At 36.9% G+C, this 22,082-nt stretch overlaps 1 protein-coding gene across 5 annotated transcripts in view; it reads left to right on the forward strand.

Moving 5' to 3' along the window:
- The window catches only part of WIZ (WIZ zinc finger), a 3,168,750-nt gene that overhangs the window by 265,346 nt on the left and 2,881,322 nt on the right, over positions 1 to 22,082 (forward strand). The gene's annotated exons all lie outside the window — the stretch shown is intronic.

A 22,082-nucleotide genomic window follows, 5' to 3' on the forward strand; every position in this document is an offset into this window, starting at 1 on the left:
TGGGCAATGACAGAGTCATATTTGTACTTGTGGAGTGACCTGAGTGCGTGGGTTATGTGGCAGAGCCTGGCACCCGATAGGCAGCTTGACAGTAACCTTCTCCTTGTTTAGCCTGGTGAGTGGGACATCAGCGTGCCTGACTATAGAGTCACCTATGACTAGTGTGTTGGGTACGTTGTTTTGCCTTATTGGCTGTGGTTGAGTGGCACACTGAGTCTGTGGGCTATGTGTCATTTTGGGTTGTGTTGGGGGATGGAGGTTGCTTGTGTTTCTGCTTTGGAGGTGTCTGTTGCTTAGACAGATTGTTATTGAGAGCCTCCGCAAATGTTTTTGTGTTACTATGTGTGGATTTTGGTGGTGTAGATTTAGTGAGACTATGTGGTAAGTGTGGTGCAAGTGTTTTCCTTCTCCTTTTGAATGTCAAGTTCGCTCTTGGTTGGAGAGAGCTTTACCTCCAGTTTGGCTAGATAAGTGCATCTCTCACAGGTTGTAGTGTTGGGTGGTAGGAGGAGAGGATTGTCTGTGTACATGAGGCAATTTCTACATTGCCTCAAGATGCCCAGATTCATCAGATAGACAGGAGAGAACACTTGGAGCTGACCCTTGGACATGTCTGAATAAAAAAACTATTTTCCTCAAAGGTAAGTGAGGAAAGTGAGTACAAGAGCTGTTTTTTGTCTAAGCAAGTGGGAAAAGTACAAAAACTCTTTTCCTCTAGGTAATGAGGAAGGTTGAGTGCTGTAGTAATTAGTAGCTTGTTTAATGCTTACAAGTTCTGAACAAGTGCTGAGCACGAATAAGCAAATTTAAGTGCTAAAACTTAGAATCTGTATCTGCACTAGACAGAAACAAGTGCAAATGCAGGCTTTCAAATTAGAAAGTTGAGAGAGATGGAAGAGATTGCCCAAACGGCCAATAACTATAATTTCTGGGCCAGAACCACTCCTTATGTGGTAGACAGGTTACCTAGTGCATACCACTCCCACTGGTAAGCTAGAAGGCTTCCCTCCAACACGAAAAGGCTTGGGGGGCTCAGATGCTTACATATACAGTCCTGGATACAGCAAATCTGTATCTGGAACACTAGTTAAAGGAAAGGTAGGAAACAGGCTTACAGTTTTTTTTTTTTTTACAGAAAAGTAGCTAAAACAGTAGTAAAAACAATTCACATGCAGTGCAAGCTAGCACACTTGAGTATGTAGCAATATTTGACCAAACACAGTTTAAAAAATGCAATTAAATTTAAAAGGACTAAAAGCAAGTGCAGAAAGAGTTTATTAGTTAGCATGAGGTAAAGAGATGGGACTGGGGGAGTGGCCCAGATCAAATCTACAGTGGGATGGGCAACTGCAAAAGCCACCAAATTTAAAATACAAGCCAGAAATAGGGTGGGATGAAACAGTTTCAACAGAGATCTAAGTAGCAATTAAAAGTACAAACTCTAAAACCAAACAAATATATTCAGCTCCGTATATTTGCAGATAGATTGAAAGGCAGTCTCTCAGAACACAGGTTCCAGCAATTAAATGCAGGCTGTTACTAACGGTCTCTTCATTTTCAGACAGTTTAGTATGGTTTAATATTGCCATAACATCTATAGCACCAACAAGCAAAGAATTAAAGAAGCTGCAGCCATGGTCCAGTTTCCATCTTCAGTACACAGAGCACTATACTACCGCTTTTAAGGTGGAACAAATGCTCAAAATGTAGAACCTTTACTAACAACTATAGAGGGAGTTCACAGCCTGGTTACATAGTTTATCTGTGTTTTACCACATGCTCAATTCTTCAACGATTAGAGAGACTGTGGAAGAACAACTTAAGTTGCAATTCCTAGATAGGCAAGGCAAGAAACTCTTCCTCCTTCCAAAAACAAACAAAAAGTCAACTACAGTCAACAATATAGGTAAAAGCAAGTTTGCATTATCATGAATGGCAAACCATCTATGACATCAACGAGCATAAGAATTAAAGAAACGAGAGCCATAGTAAACCATACCTCTTCAAACTACTGAATACTACACTATCCTGCACAATGTGGAACAGTTGGGTAAAGCAAGACGCATTTCTTAACTACTAAGTAAGAAGTTTGTCCCAAGGTTAAACTGTGGACTTTATTCTTATAGAAAAGAACAGTCATTTGGGTACAATGTAAAAATTTTCTTTTACACTATTATTAGACAAAAAAAAAAGTTATTCAATGTTTACCACATACCTAGCTCTTTGAGCAGTGAAGAAGACTTGGAAAAACTCTACGACCTCAACACACACACACACACACACACACACAAGCAAATTATTCTCATATACTTAGCATATCTAGTTACAGATTCTCAGTGACAGCTTCCTCTCTCCCCATCTCACTTATTACTTCATTCTACCCACTACATTGCTAATATTTTGATCCAGACACACACACACACCTGCATGGCTGCAAACCTTGGATATTTGCTTGAGATCAAGTGAATGAATAAATTCATAAGTAATCGCCCAGAAATGTTACTCTGCTTGCTGATGTCAGAACCATGTAGACCAACTTGGTTCAAGAATCAGAAACAAATTGGTAGTGTAACGAGTTGGCAGGCTTTAACAATTCCCTGCAGACTGTTATAAATACTGGGTGAGCAAGCTGTTGTAACTAAAGAAATTGTTTGTTTTAGCTATGATACCGAATCAGAATTTCCTAGACATAGTAAGGCCTTGCAGAGTTTAATCCTAGTGACTGCCAAAAAAGCAGTTACTAGGAAATTTAAATAAAAGTCTAAACCAGCCATATTAAAAGTAGTGACTATAGCAACAGGCATAAAAGAACTGGAAGTGGGATCTTTAGAAAAGGGTAGGAGCAAATTGCATAGAAAAAAATGGGATTTATGGGAAAATGATATGCAGAATAACGTTTTTGAGGAGGAATGAGGTTTGAGTTGTAGGCAGGAACTGATGATGTTTAAGGGAAGCCAGAAATTGAATGAGCTATGTAATGGTTGACTGACAATGACTGTACTGAAGATTATAAGTTTGCAACTGAAAATATGTCAGTATGGTTTTGGTTTCATTTATATAAGTGTGTGATTGCCTGTGTTATAAGTGGTAATAAAGATGTTTCTTGAAAAAATAATCAGAAACAATGAATGAAATCAGGAATAGCTTTTAAATATTTCTCTTCTATACTATTGAATAACAAGCTTTGCAATATCAAGCATTTTCTTTTTTTTTTTTTCAAAACAGGTTTATTGTTTTAACATATAAGAGAAATATCATAACAATTTTATACAAGTAATTAAAAATAGGTATTATTATAATATTCAACAAAACAACTAAAGTATTTACAAAGACATCCACTACAATCAGATCAATTAATTAAACTAAAATACCATGCTATTGAAATTAAAAATTTTTTAACAAATTTTGTAAATTATCCCATACAATAAAATAAGATGTTTTTCTATTTGTTCTAGTCCTAATTGTGTTTATTTCCATATGGCACACTATATTCATAACATTTTAAATTCATTGAGCGAAGGAGGTGTATCTGAAATCCAATTTCTAGTTATTATTTTCCTAGCCACTGCTAGAATAGACCATAACAAGGGAAGCTTAACCTTTTAACACTTTGAGGTACAGGTGTGTTGAATAATATAAGAGATTTAGAAATAATGAAATTATCTGTAAAAAGAGCCTGCAATAATTCATTAATTGACTTCCAGTATTCTTTCAATTTTATACAGTCATAAAATATATGAGCCCAGTCAGCATTAATTTCTACATTACATCTCTTACATAGATTATCTTTATTATTTATTTTATTCATCATCAAAGGTGTATAAAAAGATCTATGTAAAAATTTCCATGTATAAAGTCTCCAGACAATGGAAGACGTAGTTCTATAAGCAGATTCCAATATATATTGTTTATCTTGTTGATTTGGTGGGTCCCCATTAATAGAAGTGAAATAATTCCAGTATGAATCTACACGGTAAAAAGTTTCTTGTCTAACTTTATGTATGTATGAAAGTTTACCTTTATCAGAAACTTTATGTTGTAAATTTAATATCAAGTAATCAATCAGTGTTGGAATAGATTCTTTAACAGTTATAGACATTAAATCTATTTTATTAATGAGATGTTGTCTAAAGGTCTGAACCTCTAACCAGCAAGTTTCTCTTAGATCAAATTCTTAACTTTATTATCAGATATCAACTGATACCAGTACTTTAGATCATTATCTATAGCTAAATGAGTTCCTTCAGAAGTAGATGACAAAAGCATACCCTGAGTATACATTATAGGAAATACAATAAAATTCCATTCCCTATACTTAGGGTGCATGAATATAAAGTTACGATAACTAATAATAATATTTAATGGGTAACAAACCATATGTTTAGGTGTAATAGGTGAAGTACAAAATTCCTTTAGTAACCATAACATGGAGTTATTTACAATCATATTTTTATGTGTTAAGGAGATTTTCATGAAGTGTATACTAATTAGCTCCCAATAATCTTTCCATTTTGTGACATATGACTGATCTATTAATAAAGTAATAACTTTTACAATAGAAGAGATAGTATATAAATTAAAGTCTGGAAAAAAAATACCCCCTTGAGACCAGCTATTAGTATGTTTATTTAATGCAATCCTAGGTCTATTAGGTGCCCATAAGAAATTTAACATTAGTGTGTTCAGTTTCTTGATAATTATTTTTGTAGGTGGAAGTATTATTGATTGTATTAAGTATAAAATCTTGGGGAATATTATCATTTTAATAATTGTAAGTCTCTCCTCCATAGTAAAAAACATATTATTCCAGGTATTAAAAATATTTTGTATATTAAGAAAACAGGTATTATAGTTATTATATATAATAGATTTAATATCTTTAGATAGTATTATACCTAAATAAGTTATCTGACCTGAATTGGGTACATATTTAGTAAAATCACTAATGAGAATATTTTTTCGTGTATATATAGGTAGTATTTTAGTTTTTTCTTCATTGAATATTAAACCAGAAATACTTTTAAAATTCATCATGTTATCATATAGAGACTGTATAGAAGAATTAGATCCTGCTGATGTAATTAGAACATCATCTGCAAAAAGTTGAATTTTGGATGTTGTATTTTCATCTATTTCAAAACCCTCTATGTCAGTACTGTTTCTGATCAAATTAGCCCAAGGCTCCATTACTAAAGTGAATAATAGTGGAGAAAGTGGACATCCTTGTTTTGTACCTTTAAGAATGGGTATTTTTTGTGAAACATATGTTCCTACCTTAATATAAGCCAACATTCCTTTGTATAAATGTTCAATTAGATTTACAAATGCATCCGAGAAGTTTGTGCACTTCATTAAGGTAAACAGATAGTCCCAACTTACTGAATCAAATGCTGAACTTATATCAAGACTAATAAGTGTTAAATCTTTCTTTTCCTATTTGCAAAATCTATTAATGTTAAAGTTCTTCTTATATTATCAAAAGTATTTCTATTTACAATGAAGCCTGTCTGATCTATATCTATAATGCCGGAATGATTGTCTTCAATCTATCAGCAAAGATATTCACAAACATTTTATAATCAACATTAAGTAATGAGATGGGCGATATGAAGAACATCTAGTTGGATCTTTATTAGGTTTTAAAATTGGCGAAATAAATGTATATTGCCAAGATGGGGGGGGTTATTAACTCAGTTTGGGCCAAAATAAAAACCTTATGTATTAATGAATATGTATTTTTAGAAAGGATTTTATATATCTCTGGTATAATACCATCATTACCCGGTGCTTTGTTTGATTTAAGCTTATTTATTTGTGTAATAACTTCTGTATATGAAATACTCTTGTCCAATAGTTTAATCTGTTGTTTATTAAGCTTTTTATTCATATTTGTGGTTATAAACTCCTTTATTTTATCTTTAGGTTCCATGCTAATATTATTATGGTTAATTTTGTGAACGTGATTTCTAAATTCATCTAGTATTTCTGGTATACTAGAAACATTCTTCTTTTTCCTTAGAGAAAAGATTTCTTTGATATGGTTTTGTTTATTCAACCTTTTTGTTTTATTTTTAAGTCTATGTAAGTATTTGGGGCTTATTGAATAAGACAAAAACTTGTATTTCTCTAAAGTTATTTTAACTTTATGAGTTAAAATTTCTTTGTATTTCTCATTTAGTTTGTTTATTTCTTCAATAACTTTCTTGTTCATAATATTTTCTTTATTATTATGTTTATAAGAGTCTAATTTACTTTGAATATCTAACAATTCCTTATCCCAAGATTTCCTTTTATTATTATACCATCTGATACTTTGTCCATATAGATATGATTTTAAGGCATCCCAAACATAAACAATGGAGACTTCAGGAGTGTTATTTATGTCTAAAAAAATGTTTTACTTCTGAAAGTATATATTCTTTATAGTCTTTTAGTTGAGTTAAGTATGCTGGTATCCTTTTGATCTGAACATTATGAGTATTTTTTATCATGAATTCAAAAACAATTGAATTATGATCAGGTATAGGACATGAAATGATTTTGGAATTAATTAAGTCTGTTACCATCTGGTTAGAAATAAAGACCCTATCTATTTTTGAATAAGTTTTGTATCTGTTAGAAAAAAAAGGTGTATGGTAATGATTTTGAATCTATCTGATTATTAATATCATTCAAATGATAAGAATTAGCAAAATCCTTTAAATGTTTTGCATTAGATGTAATTCTTCTCTTTCCTATAGTGGTAGTATCACTTTCATGTAGTATACAATTAAAGTCACCAGCTAAAATAATATCTCCTATAGAGAATGATATGATCTTATCAAGATGATGTTTCACTGTATTAATACCAATTCCAGGTATCCAATATACATTAATTAAAGTGTAAGTCTTCCCATTAATTTGTATTGTAACCATACAAAACATTCCTTTGTCATCCTGATAAGACTTAATGGTTTTAGGAATGGGCATACTTTTATTCCATAAAATAGCCACTCCTCTTTTTCTGAGTGTGCTCTGAACTAACCAATACTGTATATTTGTTTGTGGCTAGTTTATCAATATCTTTTTCAAGAGATGGGTTTCTTGTAGGAAGACTAAGTTGGCCTTATGTAAATTAATGTATCTTATTAGGCTTGCCCTTTTACATGGATTATTCAATCCATTAATGTTTAAAGAAATTCCTTTTAAAGATGTCATTTGGCATTTTTAAAACTTAAGAATCTTATGATCAAAATAACAAATAACAAGATAAGTAATGTTACATCTCCTCCTTTAGGTGTACCTTTAAATATAGCTGTATTTATTGAATCTCTTATGGGATTTCGTATAGGATTCAATTTTGTTTGTAGTGACAATGAATGTACAAAATATATTGTGGATGTCAAAACTATATACAAATGACAATGAACAAGTGAAAATAATGTAAGGATTAAACCTTGCATCCAGCCTGGAGTTATAAACTCCAACTTAGAGTAGTATTTACCACTCAAGTTAACCCCCTACCCTAAGCAGCAGTACGTCAGCTACCACCTTATCAATTTAATACTAGTTATATTTAATTGAAGTTAATAGTTTTCAATTCAATTATCTAGCAAGACAAGACTACACATTTGGTAAAACAGCATCATATAAACTAAAATAAACCTTTTTTTTTTTTTTAAACTGTTCATACTACTATATACATCCATAGGTTCATAGATTAGTACTAAGCTAACTGCCCTTGCGAGCCATTTTAAGCCTAGCCAGTTATCCCTTGTGAGACTCAAACCCTGCACCTTCTGTTTGTAAGGCAAACACCTTAACCATTAGGCCACCCTCCCAACCCCATGTAATATAAAGCACTTGTATTCAAATAGCATTCAAATAATCTTGATGTTAGAAATCAAGAGGAGAGAAAAATAAGTTCTAACATTCATTTAAATCAAAATCTTTGGCTAATATGATTCAGACATTACATATATTAGGATGCATCTATTTTCTGTCATGTAAATACAGTTAACAGCTTCCAAAAAAACCTTGAATTGCTTGTATATGAGCATTTACTCAAACTAATTATTGCCAATAGAATAAAATATTGTATTCATAGAAATTGTTATAAATCATACGTCATAGTTAAGCAGATTCTCAGAAACATTTATATACATATCTACATACACATACACACACACACACACACATATATATATACATATACACATACATACATATATATATATATATATATATATATATATATATATATATATACACATATGCATACACACACGCACACACACACACACACACATACACACAAACACATACACACACACACATATATATATATATATCTGATCTCACTGAGTTGTATCTTTACTGAGCACCATCTTACATTGCTGTCCCTTCAATAAATCTGTCTGCTTTATACAAAATAATGCACAGCAAACACATTTTAGTAACCAGATTTTACAAACATGCTATACTACTGCTTTAAAATATATCACATGACAATTTCTTCCAGTATAGAGTTATAAAATTATTTATGCTTGTCAATCAGATGAATTAAATGAGTTATAGTAATGTATATGTTTGGGACATAGGTTTTTAACACATATTATTAATCTGCTATTCCTGTATCTGTGATGTGTCAGTGTGATATCTAGGTCAAAGGTGAGACCAGCTGCTTTCAGCTTCTCTGTGAGAATTCTGAGAGTTGAAGCTTTTGAAGTAGCTCATGGACACTGTGCATGAGACAGCCCACATCCCAGATTGTCTCTCTTAACATTTTGGCGGGAAACTTATTAAAAACTAGTGACAGACATTCATTTAGCAGTGTAAATGCATCTAAACATGACAAAACCTTCACAATGCATTCTACATGTTATTACAGACTCTATGTAAGTGAAATCAAGCCCAAAATTATTAATAAGTAACAAAACTCAACATTTTTGTCCCAACTCAACTCCTATGCGAATCTTATTATTTACTGTGTCTATATGATCAAAAGTATTTCTATATATTAATAAAGAAAAGAAAAGAGAGTAGAAAGTAAAAGGGTGTAAGGCAGAAATAAAAAAATGTAAGAGAAAGCTATAAGAAGTATATACAATAGAATATTACTTACTGTTTATATTAATAGAGTTAAAAATAAAGCATATTATTTACTATTATTTAGTTCTAATTATTATTAGTTAAAGCATGACAGATTATTTACAAACAAGCATAAGCAGTGTAATCAAGAAAGTATAATTAGGAATAGCATTTGAAGAACATATAAACTTTTACAAGGAATAAATATGTTATTATTCTATTAATCATAATTTCATTACTCTTCTCTCCCTGCCCTCCGCCACCCTTTACCCACTACATAATCTAAATAGAATGTCATTGTTTAAACAAAGAAAAGAAGAAAAAGATAAAGGAAAAAAAATGTATCAAATTACTGACCTTATTTTTCCTCTTCAGAAAGAGAAACAAGTTAAATCACAGCTTGCCATTAAATCTCCAGATATTTTGACTAGTTATGAAACAAAACATTTCTTTGCACACAGAGAATAACTTTGATTAAATCTTTTTCAAAATATTTGTTGCTTCTTGGAAATGCAGGAACTATATTTAAAAGATTAATAATAAAATAAAATGATGAGAGAGAAAAAAACATAGTACAAATCATTTGTTTTTAGTCTCTTCTTCTTCTCTGAAGTCTTCCACGAAGTTTCAGTTGCCAGTCTCTTTAACGAAGGACTAGCCCATTCCATTTCTTCTATTTTTTCCAAAATCTTATTTTTTTTGATAAACAGTAAAGCAGCGTCTAAGTCATCGAAAATTTTAGGACCATCAGGAAGGAAGATTTTAAGCTTGGCAGGAAACAGAAGGTATGTTTAAAACTGTGCTTTTTTAAGCTCCCTTATTAGTGGCAGAAAAACTTTTCTTTTAGCTAATACCATGGAAGAATAGTCATTGTCAAAACGCACAGTTGTTTCATTAATCTTAACAGGAGCTTTAGCCCAAGCAGATTTAAGAACCATCTCTTTATCAAAAGATGATAGAAATCTAACTATAACTGATCTAGGATAGTTAGTTAGTATTAGCTATAGATCTATGTGCTCTTTCGATACCAAAAGAGAATGCTTCTGGTAAATCTAAAGTTTTAGGGAGCCATGTTGTTAAAAAAGAAGTAATATTGTTACCTTCAATATTTTCTGGCAGTCCAAAAATCCTAATGTTATTGCGCCTAGATCTATTTTCCAGGTCATCCAGTTTTGTTTGTAAATGTGTATTTTGTTTCAGCAGAAACTCAGTGTTGATTTCCTCTTATTGTATTCTATTTTCCATGTCATTCACAGCTTCTTCTATGCCTGTCATCTGGATCTTCTGTTGTTGCAGGTCCATATGTAACAAGTCTATTTGTTTTGTAGTTTTTTCTATGAAAGTGTCTATTTTAGTATCCATTTTATCCATCTTAGCAGTAAGTTGCTGGACTATAATTATCAGAGACTGAAGTTCTTTCTTGATACTGGAGTCTTGAGAATTTGTCTTACTGGAACTCATTTCAGACTGATAAACTGACAGGAAAATTTCCAAAGTAATTTCTGACAGGAATATTATTAAGATTTCCTTTCTTTTTTAGATATAGTTCAAGAACTATATAAAACAAACATATTTAGAAAGAAAATTACTTCAAAAATTAATTTTTTAAGTAATTAATTCCTGTCAATGTAATGAAATTGGTGGAGCTGAAGAAATCTGCTGCTATCCTGTGTTCATCCTTGGCCACGCCCTATCAAGCATTTTCTGAAGGATACAAAATCTGAAAGTCACATGCCTTCCTTACTTAGTGACCACAATAAGCAACAGTTTGTCAGAAGCCACACATACCTGTTTTTTTTTTTTTTGTCAAGAATTCTGGACAAAGCAAAAAGTAATGGGGGGAGAAATGTTAAATATTTTGTGTATTTAATCTGGTAAACCCAATGGAAAAACTGTCCCTTATAAGGGGTGGTCTCTCTCAGAGCACTGTCTGGTTAAGTGACCTGCTGAAAGTCTCAACACGGGTGAAAGGATTAAAACTTTTAAGTGCAGGAAGCAGTTTAATATAAGTGCCATACAACTCCAAATTATTTAAAATGTTAACTGAACAATAACTGTTGTATGGATGTATATTATGTGAGCATAACAACAATGAAACTGACATGCCTGTGCATTGACTGCATTTCCTGAACAATGAACCATGAAACTCTTGACTGATTTACCACTAAAAAGAAGTTAACTCATTCCCTCCAGTACAGCTCTTTTGACTGTGTACCTTTAACTCCTAGTGGGTGCGACCTCAGCCTTTAAAAAATAAAGTTATCACCTTACAGTTCTAATAAATACTCATTGACAGAGGTCAAATATCAATTTAAATGTTTTTGCCATCATGTATGTTACAAGGCAAAATATTCTGGTGCATTGTATGTAGCATGGTTTTGGACTTATTAATGCAAATATAAACAAGAAATATTTGACGCCTAGAGGCACAGTAGGAGTTAACTGCAGAAACGCCTGGAGGCGTCACTCGGCCCTTAATAAGCTGCCTTAAGGACACAGTGTTTGATTTTTTTTGTACCTCCATCTGTTTTGACTCTGAGCAAGTCACTTAACCAGCACCCCCCCCCCCCCCCTATCTAATTAGGGCCTTACACACACATTTCATTCTCACAACCAGTTGCTTAAATTGTAGTAATGTACACCTCCACCTCACTTAATCACTCAACCAGAAGGCATTCAAAAGGCACACTTAAGAGTTAACTGCACTTGGGCGGTGCACTCCTATACAAATGCATGCATTCAGCTGAAAGCATCAAGCATTTGTTTTAGTATTCCTAGGGACTGGGAAACTCATTGGGGGGGGGCATACACTGTCACAGGGGGCTTGTGTGTCCCTTCTAACACCACCAATGACTAAAACCCAGTTTATTCTGGTTCAAAAACTTTAACACTATTCTATGGAATGCATCATAAGCTTTCTGAAATGACCATCTATGAATAGAGACTGATAGCAGTAACCCTTTAAATGAAGTAGACTGCTATAAATACATTGGCCTTGGCTTTGATCACACTTAATACCGTACAGACACATGCATTTCCAGAATCTGTGCAACACAAGCTGCCCATTCAGTATCCATCCACCTTACCCCAAACCCAGAAAAGCTATTGCAAGTGCCTGTTGTCTCCCTCGGCTCAGCATGTGACATCCTTTGTATTTCAACAGCATTATATTTTATGTAAATTTGTATACCATTTCCTTCAACTTGAATATTGTTACATCACAAGATAGAAAGCTAAGTGGCTTCCAGTATCTGCTCACTTTACTATATTCTGCAGCCTTTACAATTTTGAGGGTTTATTTCCATGTACTGCAATGATTTAAAGTTTTTTTACTTAGTCTACAGATCAAATCAACCCTTTACTCAGAAGTCAGTCATAGGTGTTTAGTAGGCTAATAACCACAAGGGCCTTTTTAAGCCTAGCCATGCATCCCAAATCTCTGACAAATTCTGATACCCTTGATAAGTGTAAGCATGGGCCTGGGAGATGAGACATTTACAGGTTACCTCTGTCCATTAGACATAGGTGCCAAACCAGGTATGAATTTCCGGTTTCCCATCCAGTGGTCCAAGTTGCACTTGAATTGGGTTAGGGAGGAACTCTGCTTCACAATGATGGGGCCTCTTCCAAAGACTGAGTAATGTCTGGGATACATACCTATCTTTCCAGCATGTCCTACTTGTAGTATAGGCAAGGTTTAAGTCTTTAGAATGGGTAATTCTGATGCTGTTCGTTTTGTAGCTGTGCAGGAGCCTCATCATAGTGGGGTCTGACAATGCCTTGTATGCCAAGTGTAGATCTCCCCCTCAAAAGCCTGTAGGAGACAGAATGCAGGGATAGGGCCTTGAGATGGTCTGCATAGGGTGTTTTACTTGTGCCCTGTATTCTTTTAGAGAGGAACTTCTGTGGACGTTCCAGTTGTTAGATATGCCTGATTAGGTACATACCAAATGGGGGGCATTGTACTCAATGATAAGTCTGATGAGAGCCGAATACAGTGGAACAGTGACTTCCTTGGACGTAGACATGGACTTTGTTTATAAGATGTGCAAAATAGAATGATTTCTTCACTACTGTAGACACATGATGGTCAAAGGCTATATTACTATTTATCTGTCCCTAAGTCCCTGACTACTGGTTCAACTCTAAGGGTTGTGTTGTCAATGTGATGGTTACCAGGATGGATGACTTCCCATAGGATACTATTATACATTTCTTGGCATTTAGGTTTAGTCTATGGCTCTGACACCAGTTGTTTGTCTGTCAGCTCCTCCTAGAAAACATTTGCGTCAGTGTGACATTCTATAACAGCTCCTAATTTGCAGTCATCTGCAAATTTAGTCAGCCAGAGACCACTGACATTGGCCTTGACTTCTGAGAAGTAAATGCCAAAAAGGAGCGGTCCAAGGACTTATCCCTGAGGGACTCCACTTGTAACTAGCCTCTTTCTAGAGTTGGACTCCCCAATTTTAACTTCCTGGGTCTTGTCTGTGAGCCAGTTTGCTGTCCACCGGGTGACATATGGGTTTGTACTTAATCTCTTAAGTTTGTCAACAGTGTCCGAGTGGGGTATTTTGTCAAATGCCTACCAGGTCAAGGTAGGCAGTGTGAACAATTTTGCCCTCATCTGTTGGTTTGGTGACCTTCTCAAGTAAGTCCACCAGGTTCAGTGGGCACGATCTACTCTTGATAAAACCAGACTTGGTTGGGTCCAGTGTCTGGATGTTTACTATAGCTCTGTTGATCATCTCCATGATAATTCTTTCCATGGCTTTACATACAAGATTAGTGAGACTTGTGGGTCTGTAGTTGGCCCACCTTTGTGCAGAGGGTTGACTGGTGCCTTTCTCAATTCATGAGGCACAAAGCCTGTTTGGAGGCTACTGTTAAATAGTAATTCCAAAGGCCCTGATAAGTCGTGTTTCATTCTGTTTTTAGACTGCATCCTGGGATATTGTATATGTCCATTGATGCAATATTCTTGGTCTTGGAGAAAGCATTAAGGTACTGTTCTGTAGTGATAGTAGGGGGAGTTATATTTGATGATATTTCCTGAGGGAAGGTTGAGGGGGAGAGAAGGGTAAAGGTGGAGCTAAATTTCTCAGCCAGGAAGTTTGTCTTCTGGCTCAGTATAGGTGGCTCCATTTACAATGAGCTCTGGGACAATTGTGTATTAGCTTTGAGGTTGCAGACGTGGCTAAAGAATACTTTGTGGTTGTCCTTGGAGGTCAAACTTACCTCAAATTTGGCTCTGGTAGACTTTGTTTGTCCTTTGAGTTGTTATAGTTTGATGAGAGTGCTTTTATCCTGCTGGGTGATGCAACTCCTAATTTTTGTCAGGATTTTCTTCCTCCTGTTCTACAGCCTATTGATTTTGTGATTTCACCAGGGTGGCTTGTTTTTTGAGTTAGTTCTGTACTTCTTCCTGATGGATACAGCTGCCTCTACGCAGCTATTAACATGTTTGTACAGGATTTCTGTGAACAGTTCTGCATAGGCAACAGTGTTGTCAGGGTTTATGGGGGGCTTGAAATTTTGCCAGGTTCTCACTTAATAGCAGGAGGTTAGCCTTAGAATAGTTCCTGAATGTTCCTAGTTTAGCTGGGGTTCCTGGTTTTATTTTTACTTCAGTGGAGACCATTTTGTGGTCTAACCTTACCAGGGAAGGCATTACAGTAGGGGATGTGCAGCACTTTCCCCTGTTAGTGAGGACCAGATCCAGTATGTTTGCACCCGTGGTTGTTGTATAATCTGTCTGGTCCAGGGAGTTTGTTTACAAAATCCAGGAATCTCTCTGCATGTACGTTTATTGTCATATAAGATTTCCAGTTAATAGTGGGGTACTTAGTCACCCATGAATATGGTATTGGGTTGGATGGTTAGTGTTTCTAAGAAGTTTAAATACATTGTATGGGTTTCCTGGCTCATAGAGGGGGGGACCTATAGCTTGCAAGGAAGTGGGTGTTGGATTTTTCCTATGGAATTTTGAACATAGAGCAGCTAAAGTGCCTTGCCCTGTTTAACCAGCCTTGAAGTATATTTATCCTTGATGTAAATAGACACCTCCACCTTTAGTCCCTGTCTGCAGTAGCTGCTCTAAGTGTGTGAAAGGCATTATAACCTAGCACTGTTGGTGTACTCTATGCGGCTTTAAACTATGTCTCAGTGACTGCACAGACGTAGCTGTCACCAGGGTAAACAGAGCTTCTAGGGAGTGGAGTTTTTTGTTTAGACTCCTAGCATTGAGCAGTAATACTTTTAGATTTCTTGGATTTGATTTGCTATGTCAGAAGTACTTTCAGTTTGGCATTGCCTAAAAGCACTATGGGGAGGACAACATTTTAGCTAATATTCGAAAGCCTAGAGAGGAGAAAGATCATCCCTGGCAAAGCAGCATGGTCTGTTGACCATCTCCTTCCACGCTGACAAATATTGCACCCCCTTAGAATGACACCAGAAACTGAGCCAGTTATTAAAGTCCATCATCTACTGTTCGTATTGTGGCATCATCCTTGGAGAAGGTAAAATGTTACTTAATGCTAGGCTCATACCAACCTGAGACACACATTCCATAATGTCTCTCTTCATATATAGTCTAGGGAGGTACGTCTCTGTTCATTTACTCCCACATGTAGGCTATGAGTGAGTCATATTGGTAATTGTGGTCCAATGACCGGAGTGCCTGCGTAATGTGGTGGATCTTAGCCCCTGATAAGCAACTGACTGCGACTTTCTCCTTACTCAGTGTGGTGAGAGGGACATCGGTGTCTCACAATGGAGTCTCCAATGACTAGAATGCTGGTTTGTGTGGTGGCTTGCCGTATGGGCTTAGAGGTAGAGGCTGCAAGAGATGTAGCTCTGTGTTGATGTGGTGTTGTCTTAGAAGAGTGCCCTTGGGGCTGCTGAGGGTATTTATGTGTACTTCGTCTAGGAGGTCTTTGTGCTTTAGGAAGGCTACATTTAAGTGCATCAGCATATGTGGATCAATATGTCTTCTTAGAATTGCGTGTGATAGGTGCAGCATGTGTACTGTTGACAACATTCTTGCATTACATTGCCCCCCTTTTGGCTGCTCTTCCAGAGAGAAAAGTTTTGGCAAAATGAGCCCAGCAAATTGAAACCGTCTGCTCCCTGACTTGAAGAAGGTTATAGAACATGTTAGAAAACTCGCTGAACACTTCAAAGCAACCTACAAAGGCTAAACTGCACAGAAGTCAAAAATCCTTTCCTATGCATACCTAGATCAAACCATACTTTTAACAAAATCTTTCTGAAAAATCCCCCTCCAGTAAATATGTATGCAAGTAAATTTGATTCTACAGTATCTTTCCTAGTAGTACACTTTTGTGGTTTATGATAAGGTCATTTATGTATTTGGTATCAAGCCTGTATCTCACCTAAGTATTTAGGATAGGTTTCTAAACACACATTTAGCATTGTATACTAATTTTGGATGTGTAATAAAAGTTAGACCTGGCCTCTGAGCTCCAAGTAAGAAGTAGCTCTGGTAGTTTAACCATTATGAGAATGTCTAGCTTCTCAGATGCAGGGATGCTAACGTTCTTATCTTGTAACTGCATTACGTTATAATTTCCCAGCAGTCTGTTTTTACTAATACTCTGCATCCCATTGACAGACCTGTTTTCTGTGTTTCACAGCTCTGTATCTGCATTCTCCAGTATTATTTGTTGCATCGTTTCACTGAACTGAAACTGCAGTGGTACACTGCATCAACTGTAATGGTTGTGATTCGTTATTGATACGTTTGTTAAACCTTCATTTACTAAGGAGCAATAGTTGTTCGTATGTTTTCATTTACAAAGCTTTGTACTTTTTCTTTATAATTTTTATGATGTTTGTAAGATTGTTGATGTAAAATTCTGTCCACACAGTTTGTGGCTGGGAAAGGTCCAAAGACCAGTCTGCCTACATGGCTAACAATGCAATAGCAAAATGCTTAGTTTTTGAGTTGTAGTATATTTAGTGCCTTCAGCTTCAAAATGTAAACTATATCTGTTGAGAACTATGCATTATTTTGTGTGTTGCAGGTAGAACAGAGGATAAAATCTATGAGCTATTTCCTGTGGTCCGGGGTAATATTTCCCTCAGCCTCTGTTTGCTTACTATTGACTCTGAGCAATTCACTTAACTACACAGTACTCCTGGGATGACTTTGAAAAAGGTCCGTGGGGATCATGGTTCTTGCCTGTGTTAACAAGTACAAATAAGTTAAATTTGTATGTTGTATGTAGGCTTAGGGAGATGCGATATTTCACAGTAGATACTTGAGAACCCACCAACTAAGTAAAACATGAGTGTTTTTTCCCCAGAGAGGTAGGCTTTCCTGCATCACCCTTGTGAAGCGCAAGCCCCCAAACTTAAATATGTGAAATCTGTTACCACCAAACCGTGTGGAACAGAGAAACTCTTTACCAGCCTGCACCGTGTTCTTGCACTAACTGCATTCCTATAGTGCTTAGTAATCTAACCTTCACTCAGTGTTCAGGTAGTTACAACCCAATTAACTGGTTCTCCGGCACCTGTAGGAAACCACAGTGTGGTTTTACTTGATGATCAGACAAAGCAATCAGTCTTCCTCCCTCAGAACAGGGATGTGTGGGTTATAAGCATTTTCTAAATAGAATGGGATAGAGGTTCCTTTAAGTTTTGTACCCATTGTTTTTCATCTCTCACCTGCTGGCAACAGTTCATGTGAAAATGCTAAGGTTTAGTATTTTCTCTGCTGCCATGGTGTGATCGGCTTGATTTCATGCCGTTCAGACTTTGGCCTCTTAACGTGGTATGTAAATCTGAGAGTTGGGTCCCCAGCATTTTAACCTTTTTTATTCAGCTTAGGTTGTGGTTGCTGCACTAGTTCCTGTCTGACCATCAGCTCTCCTCAGAGAGGTCTTTGCAGCCATAGAAGTTACCAGAAAGTGGTCCATGAAGATCACATATAATGCTAAGTGGAAAATGCTCTTGACCTAGGCTGAAAGATAGTGGCCTAGCTAAGGTGTAATTTTGGTTTAAGCTCATTACTTCATTATCTCGTTTACATGTATGTGCAGACTGTGTGTTGTCATAGAAATATTTGGGAAAGACATTCATGGCCTGGAAAATGAGGCAGATACTGCCTCCAGATGGTGGTATGACACTCAGGAGAGGGACTGTTTCCTATTGAAAGTCTGTACTGTAAATGCCCTGTCCAGACATGCTGAAATAAGAGTTTGAAAATCTAGGATAATAGAACATTGAACATTTCTCTTATCCTTTTAATCTTTTTTTTCATTGTTTAAGCCCCCATACCCCCCCCCGAACATGTGCGAGTCCCATGATGTAGAGACCTAATTGCAAAAATCTAGACTTAACATATACCAACTCCAAGATTGCAATACCTTGGAGAAAAGGGAATATTTTGAGAAATGGCAATCTTGGACTTGGTTTATGTTAAGTCTAGATTTTTGCAATTCAGTCTCCACATTACGGGACTCACTCGTGGGTCCTGCCATTTCAGATGGTTACTGAAGGAGGGACAGCTGTTTCAGTCTTGTAACTCCAGTTGCCAAGACCTTCAATCTTTTTAGTGATAGTGTTGCCTTATCTACTTGAATGTGTGTGTTTTTTTTTTGTTAGGATATTGGAGGTGGGGGCACTGAGTGGCTGGACACGTGAGGTTTACATGGGGAGTGACCTCTGGAGCAACCTTTAATTCCCTGTAATATCATGAAAGTTGCACCGAAGGATTTTACCACTGTGGTGACCTGTTTAAATTGGAGACCCTCGTCTATAATCATACCATGGTCTGTCTTTAAAGCTGCTCTCCCAGTGCTGTAGGTGGCAGGGATCACTTTTGTCCAAGAAGTGAGAATGCTTCAGTACTTGGTTTCAAGTCATTCTATGTACACTAGTTGTTGTAGGTTGTGTCCAACCTTGTCTGAAAAATTCACACACCTTTTAGAGAGAGAACAGGGCTTCCTAGTTCGTGGCCATCTGTAAATCTAGTTTGCCAGGGGCTTTTGTTTTACAGTACAGCCACTGAAAAATAGTGTCCTGATGTAGCACTCCAGTGGACAGTTAATTTGGTGCTGTCAGCTTTCTTGCCTCCCTTAAAATTGGGTTCCAGTGATTGCCAATTTTCCATTAAGCAGGCATTAAATTCAGACTTAATAGTTTGTAATTCCTGTTTGTGGAATAATGTCAGATCTCATGGAAAGATCTAGGCATGCTGCTTATAAATAGAAAGTGTTTTTATCCAGGGCCATCATGACTCCTAACAAATAGTTAAGCAGATATGACCTACCTTCTACAGTCCCATATTGAGTTATATACAGTAGCACTGTTCATAAACATTATACCCAGTTTTGTGGGGCTAGTATGCAGTAAACTTACCATAGCCTAGGCAATGCATAGAACTCTTCCAGATCCCACAGTACATATTTAGAGACATACATAACTGAGTACCTGGATTCCTGTGGGTATTTTATTTTTTTATTTTCTTTATTTTGGTTAACTGGGTCTGACTGGGATTTTTTGCTGAGGTCTGGGGAGAAAAGCTTCTTGTAAGTTACAAGAAGTGTGTTGGAATGCAAATGGAGATCTGCAGTACAGTCTGGAGATCTGAAGTATAGTCTGCGACTGACAAGTGAATGGTGTACTACACTGTGGAGTTGCGAAGGGAAGCTCTGGGTGTGCAGGGAACAACATTCTGCAAATACAGCAGCATGGATCCTGCTCACCAAGGAATAACAACTGCAGATCTTAATATAGTTGAGCAATTGCATAAGCATCTTTTGGTATGACTCTCCTGATTGGGTAAGTAAAAATCATGGGATTTAAAGGCACAACCCAAGTTGTAGTGCGATGCAGAGAAGCGCATTGCTACACCTAACTTAGCTTCATTTCCACCAGCAGGAGTGGAAGCTGTACTGTATTCTGTAATTAATGTAATATTTGAATACAAGTGACAGGTTGTCTTGTGTAGCAGCAGCTGGGATCAAAGCATTTAGATCTGTAGACACGAGCTATGTCTCACTGGCAGCTTCAGGTAAGTTAGGAACTTGCCAAAGGGCCGGAAGTCTGGCTGGTGTGTGTGTCCACGATTCCCTGGTTGGTACTTTTGTGTGCAGGCAAGGCAGTACTACTACTACTCGGCTTTATAATCCATGCTGTTTGCCATGTCAGTGGTCCATGCACATGTATTCCTTGAATTGGACTGTGCGGTATGTCTATGAATGCTAGGACCTCAGCAGTAGATCACCTTTATCCCACTGGACTTCTTCCATAGTGATCCTATCTGTAGTCTTTCATAGGATGTTGGTGATGCTAGGTGGATCTGTAGGTCCTGGGATTCACTGTTGGCCCAATACTTATAAATAGGAACTGCTGTGGTCAGCTGCCATTCCTATGGATAGACCCATTGATTAGCTTTAGTATGATGTGGCAGGGCAGTACTAGGTAAGAAACCGTGACATAAGGATTCTGTTGGGTAATGTTACCTGGGCCTGTCAGACTGGTATATTGAAATTATACCCAGGGGTACTACAGTTTGATTGTCATATGTGGTGGTGGGGGGGGTCGCTGTCAGGTGCAGTACATTTGTGCTAACCATTCTGGGTGTTGAGAACTGGTGCTAAATTTGTTCGTAAGGATTTTTTGCACTGTCTTGTGGTATGGACCTAAGAGAGATTACATTTCTTGGATGTTGCCTGTAATTTTCCTTATGTAAGTATAAATTAATGTATCTTTTCCTTCAAGTTTTATTAGTGATTGTAAACCCATAGAAAAGACTTTGTTTTGCATCCACGTTTTGTTAATCACTTTTTGTTCTTGGTTAAGCTTGATTTTTTTATTTATTTTTTTATTATTTTTTGACCTTTGGAATTTTTCATAGACTTGAGTAGAGCTTTTCTTTTCTCTGTAGTGTGTGTTTATGTTGCATTTCCTATGTAGAGGCATTTTTTTTTACTCTTGCATTGTATTTGCTATATGGTGAACTGAATTAAGATACCCCTGACTGGGATGATATGGAACATATAAACCTGGCAGTAAGCCTAGAGGACTGAAGCTCTGAATTAAGGATTTGCTTCCCCTTGCCCAGGGTGCAGTGTTTTGATTCCTTCCACCTTTGTTTGCTTGGCATGTATGACTGAGCAAGCCACGTAAACCAGATGTTGCTCCTGGGTTGCTGTGGAAAAAGGACAGATGTTCATCGTGTTACCCTGCTGCAGTCATCACACTTGGGTTATCCTGTCGTCAGGCGGTCCTGCAGTCGGCTGGAATTCCAAAGTCTTGGTCCGGCGTCGGATGCTGTCGCTTCTTCCCTGACGTCAGTGCGCCAGGGGTATATATAATGCATCCAATGCCATTTTCTTCAGTCTTTCTTGCCGCGCGGTGCCCGAAGCAGAAGCAGTTCGCAAGTGCCGGTCGGCCGACTCCTGAGATTTTAAGTCGAATTTCAGATCCGAAGTCTTCAATAAAGCTAAGTACCTCATTGGGGAAACTTTTCTTGCCTCAGACCGATGTCAGAAAAAGTTAACAATTGTATTTCTTGTGGGAAGCAAATACCTCATAAGGATTTTCATTCTTACTGCATACCTTGCCTAGGCCCAGACCACAACGTCACTGGTTGTCATTTTTGTGCTAGGTTTAATAAGCGTACTATAAAAAGACGCTTTGATTTCGCACGACACTACTTCGGTAGAAAATTTAACTACACTATGCCGTCAGAGCAACCGACTACCGGCGTGCACAAAAAATGCAAGGATAAGGACAGGCAGCCTAGACCCAAGCCAGACTCCGAGGCCTCGGCTGGTCTGATCTCCGGTTCACCGGTCTTCAGTGAGGCTCTGGCGCAGCCCCTGCCTACCGCAGATCTGGAACCCGAGGCCGCTTCAGAACTTTTGGCGGAAAGTACTAGGCCGACGCAGCCATTTTGTTTAGCCCCTTCCGACGACACTGCTGAAAAAGATGTCGGTGCTGCAGAAACACCTTCGGTTTCTGAAGGCGTCTTCAGA

Source organism: Protopterus annectens, chromosome 9.part0 (assembly GCF_019279795.1).
Source record: "Protopterus annectens isolate FY-2018-M chromosome 9.part0, PAN1.0, whole genome shotgun sequence".
NCBI classification, from domain to species: Eukaryota; Metazoa; Chordata; order Ceratodontiformes; family Protopteridae; genus Protopterus; species Protopterus annectens.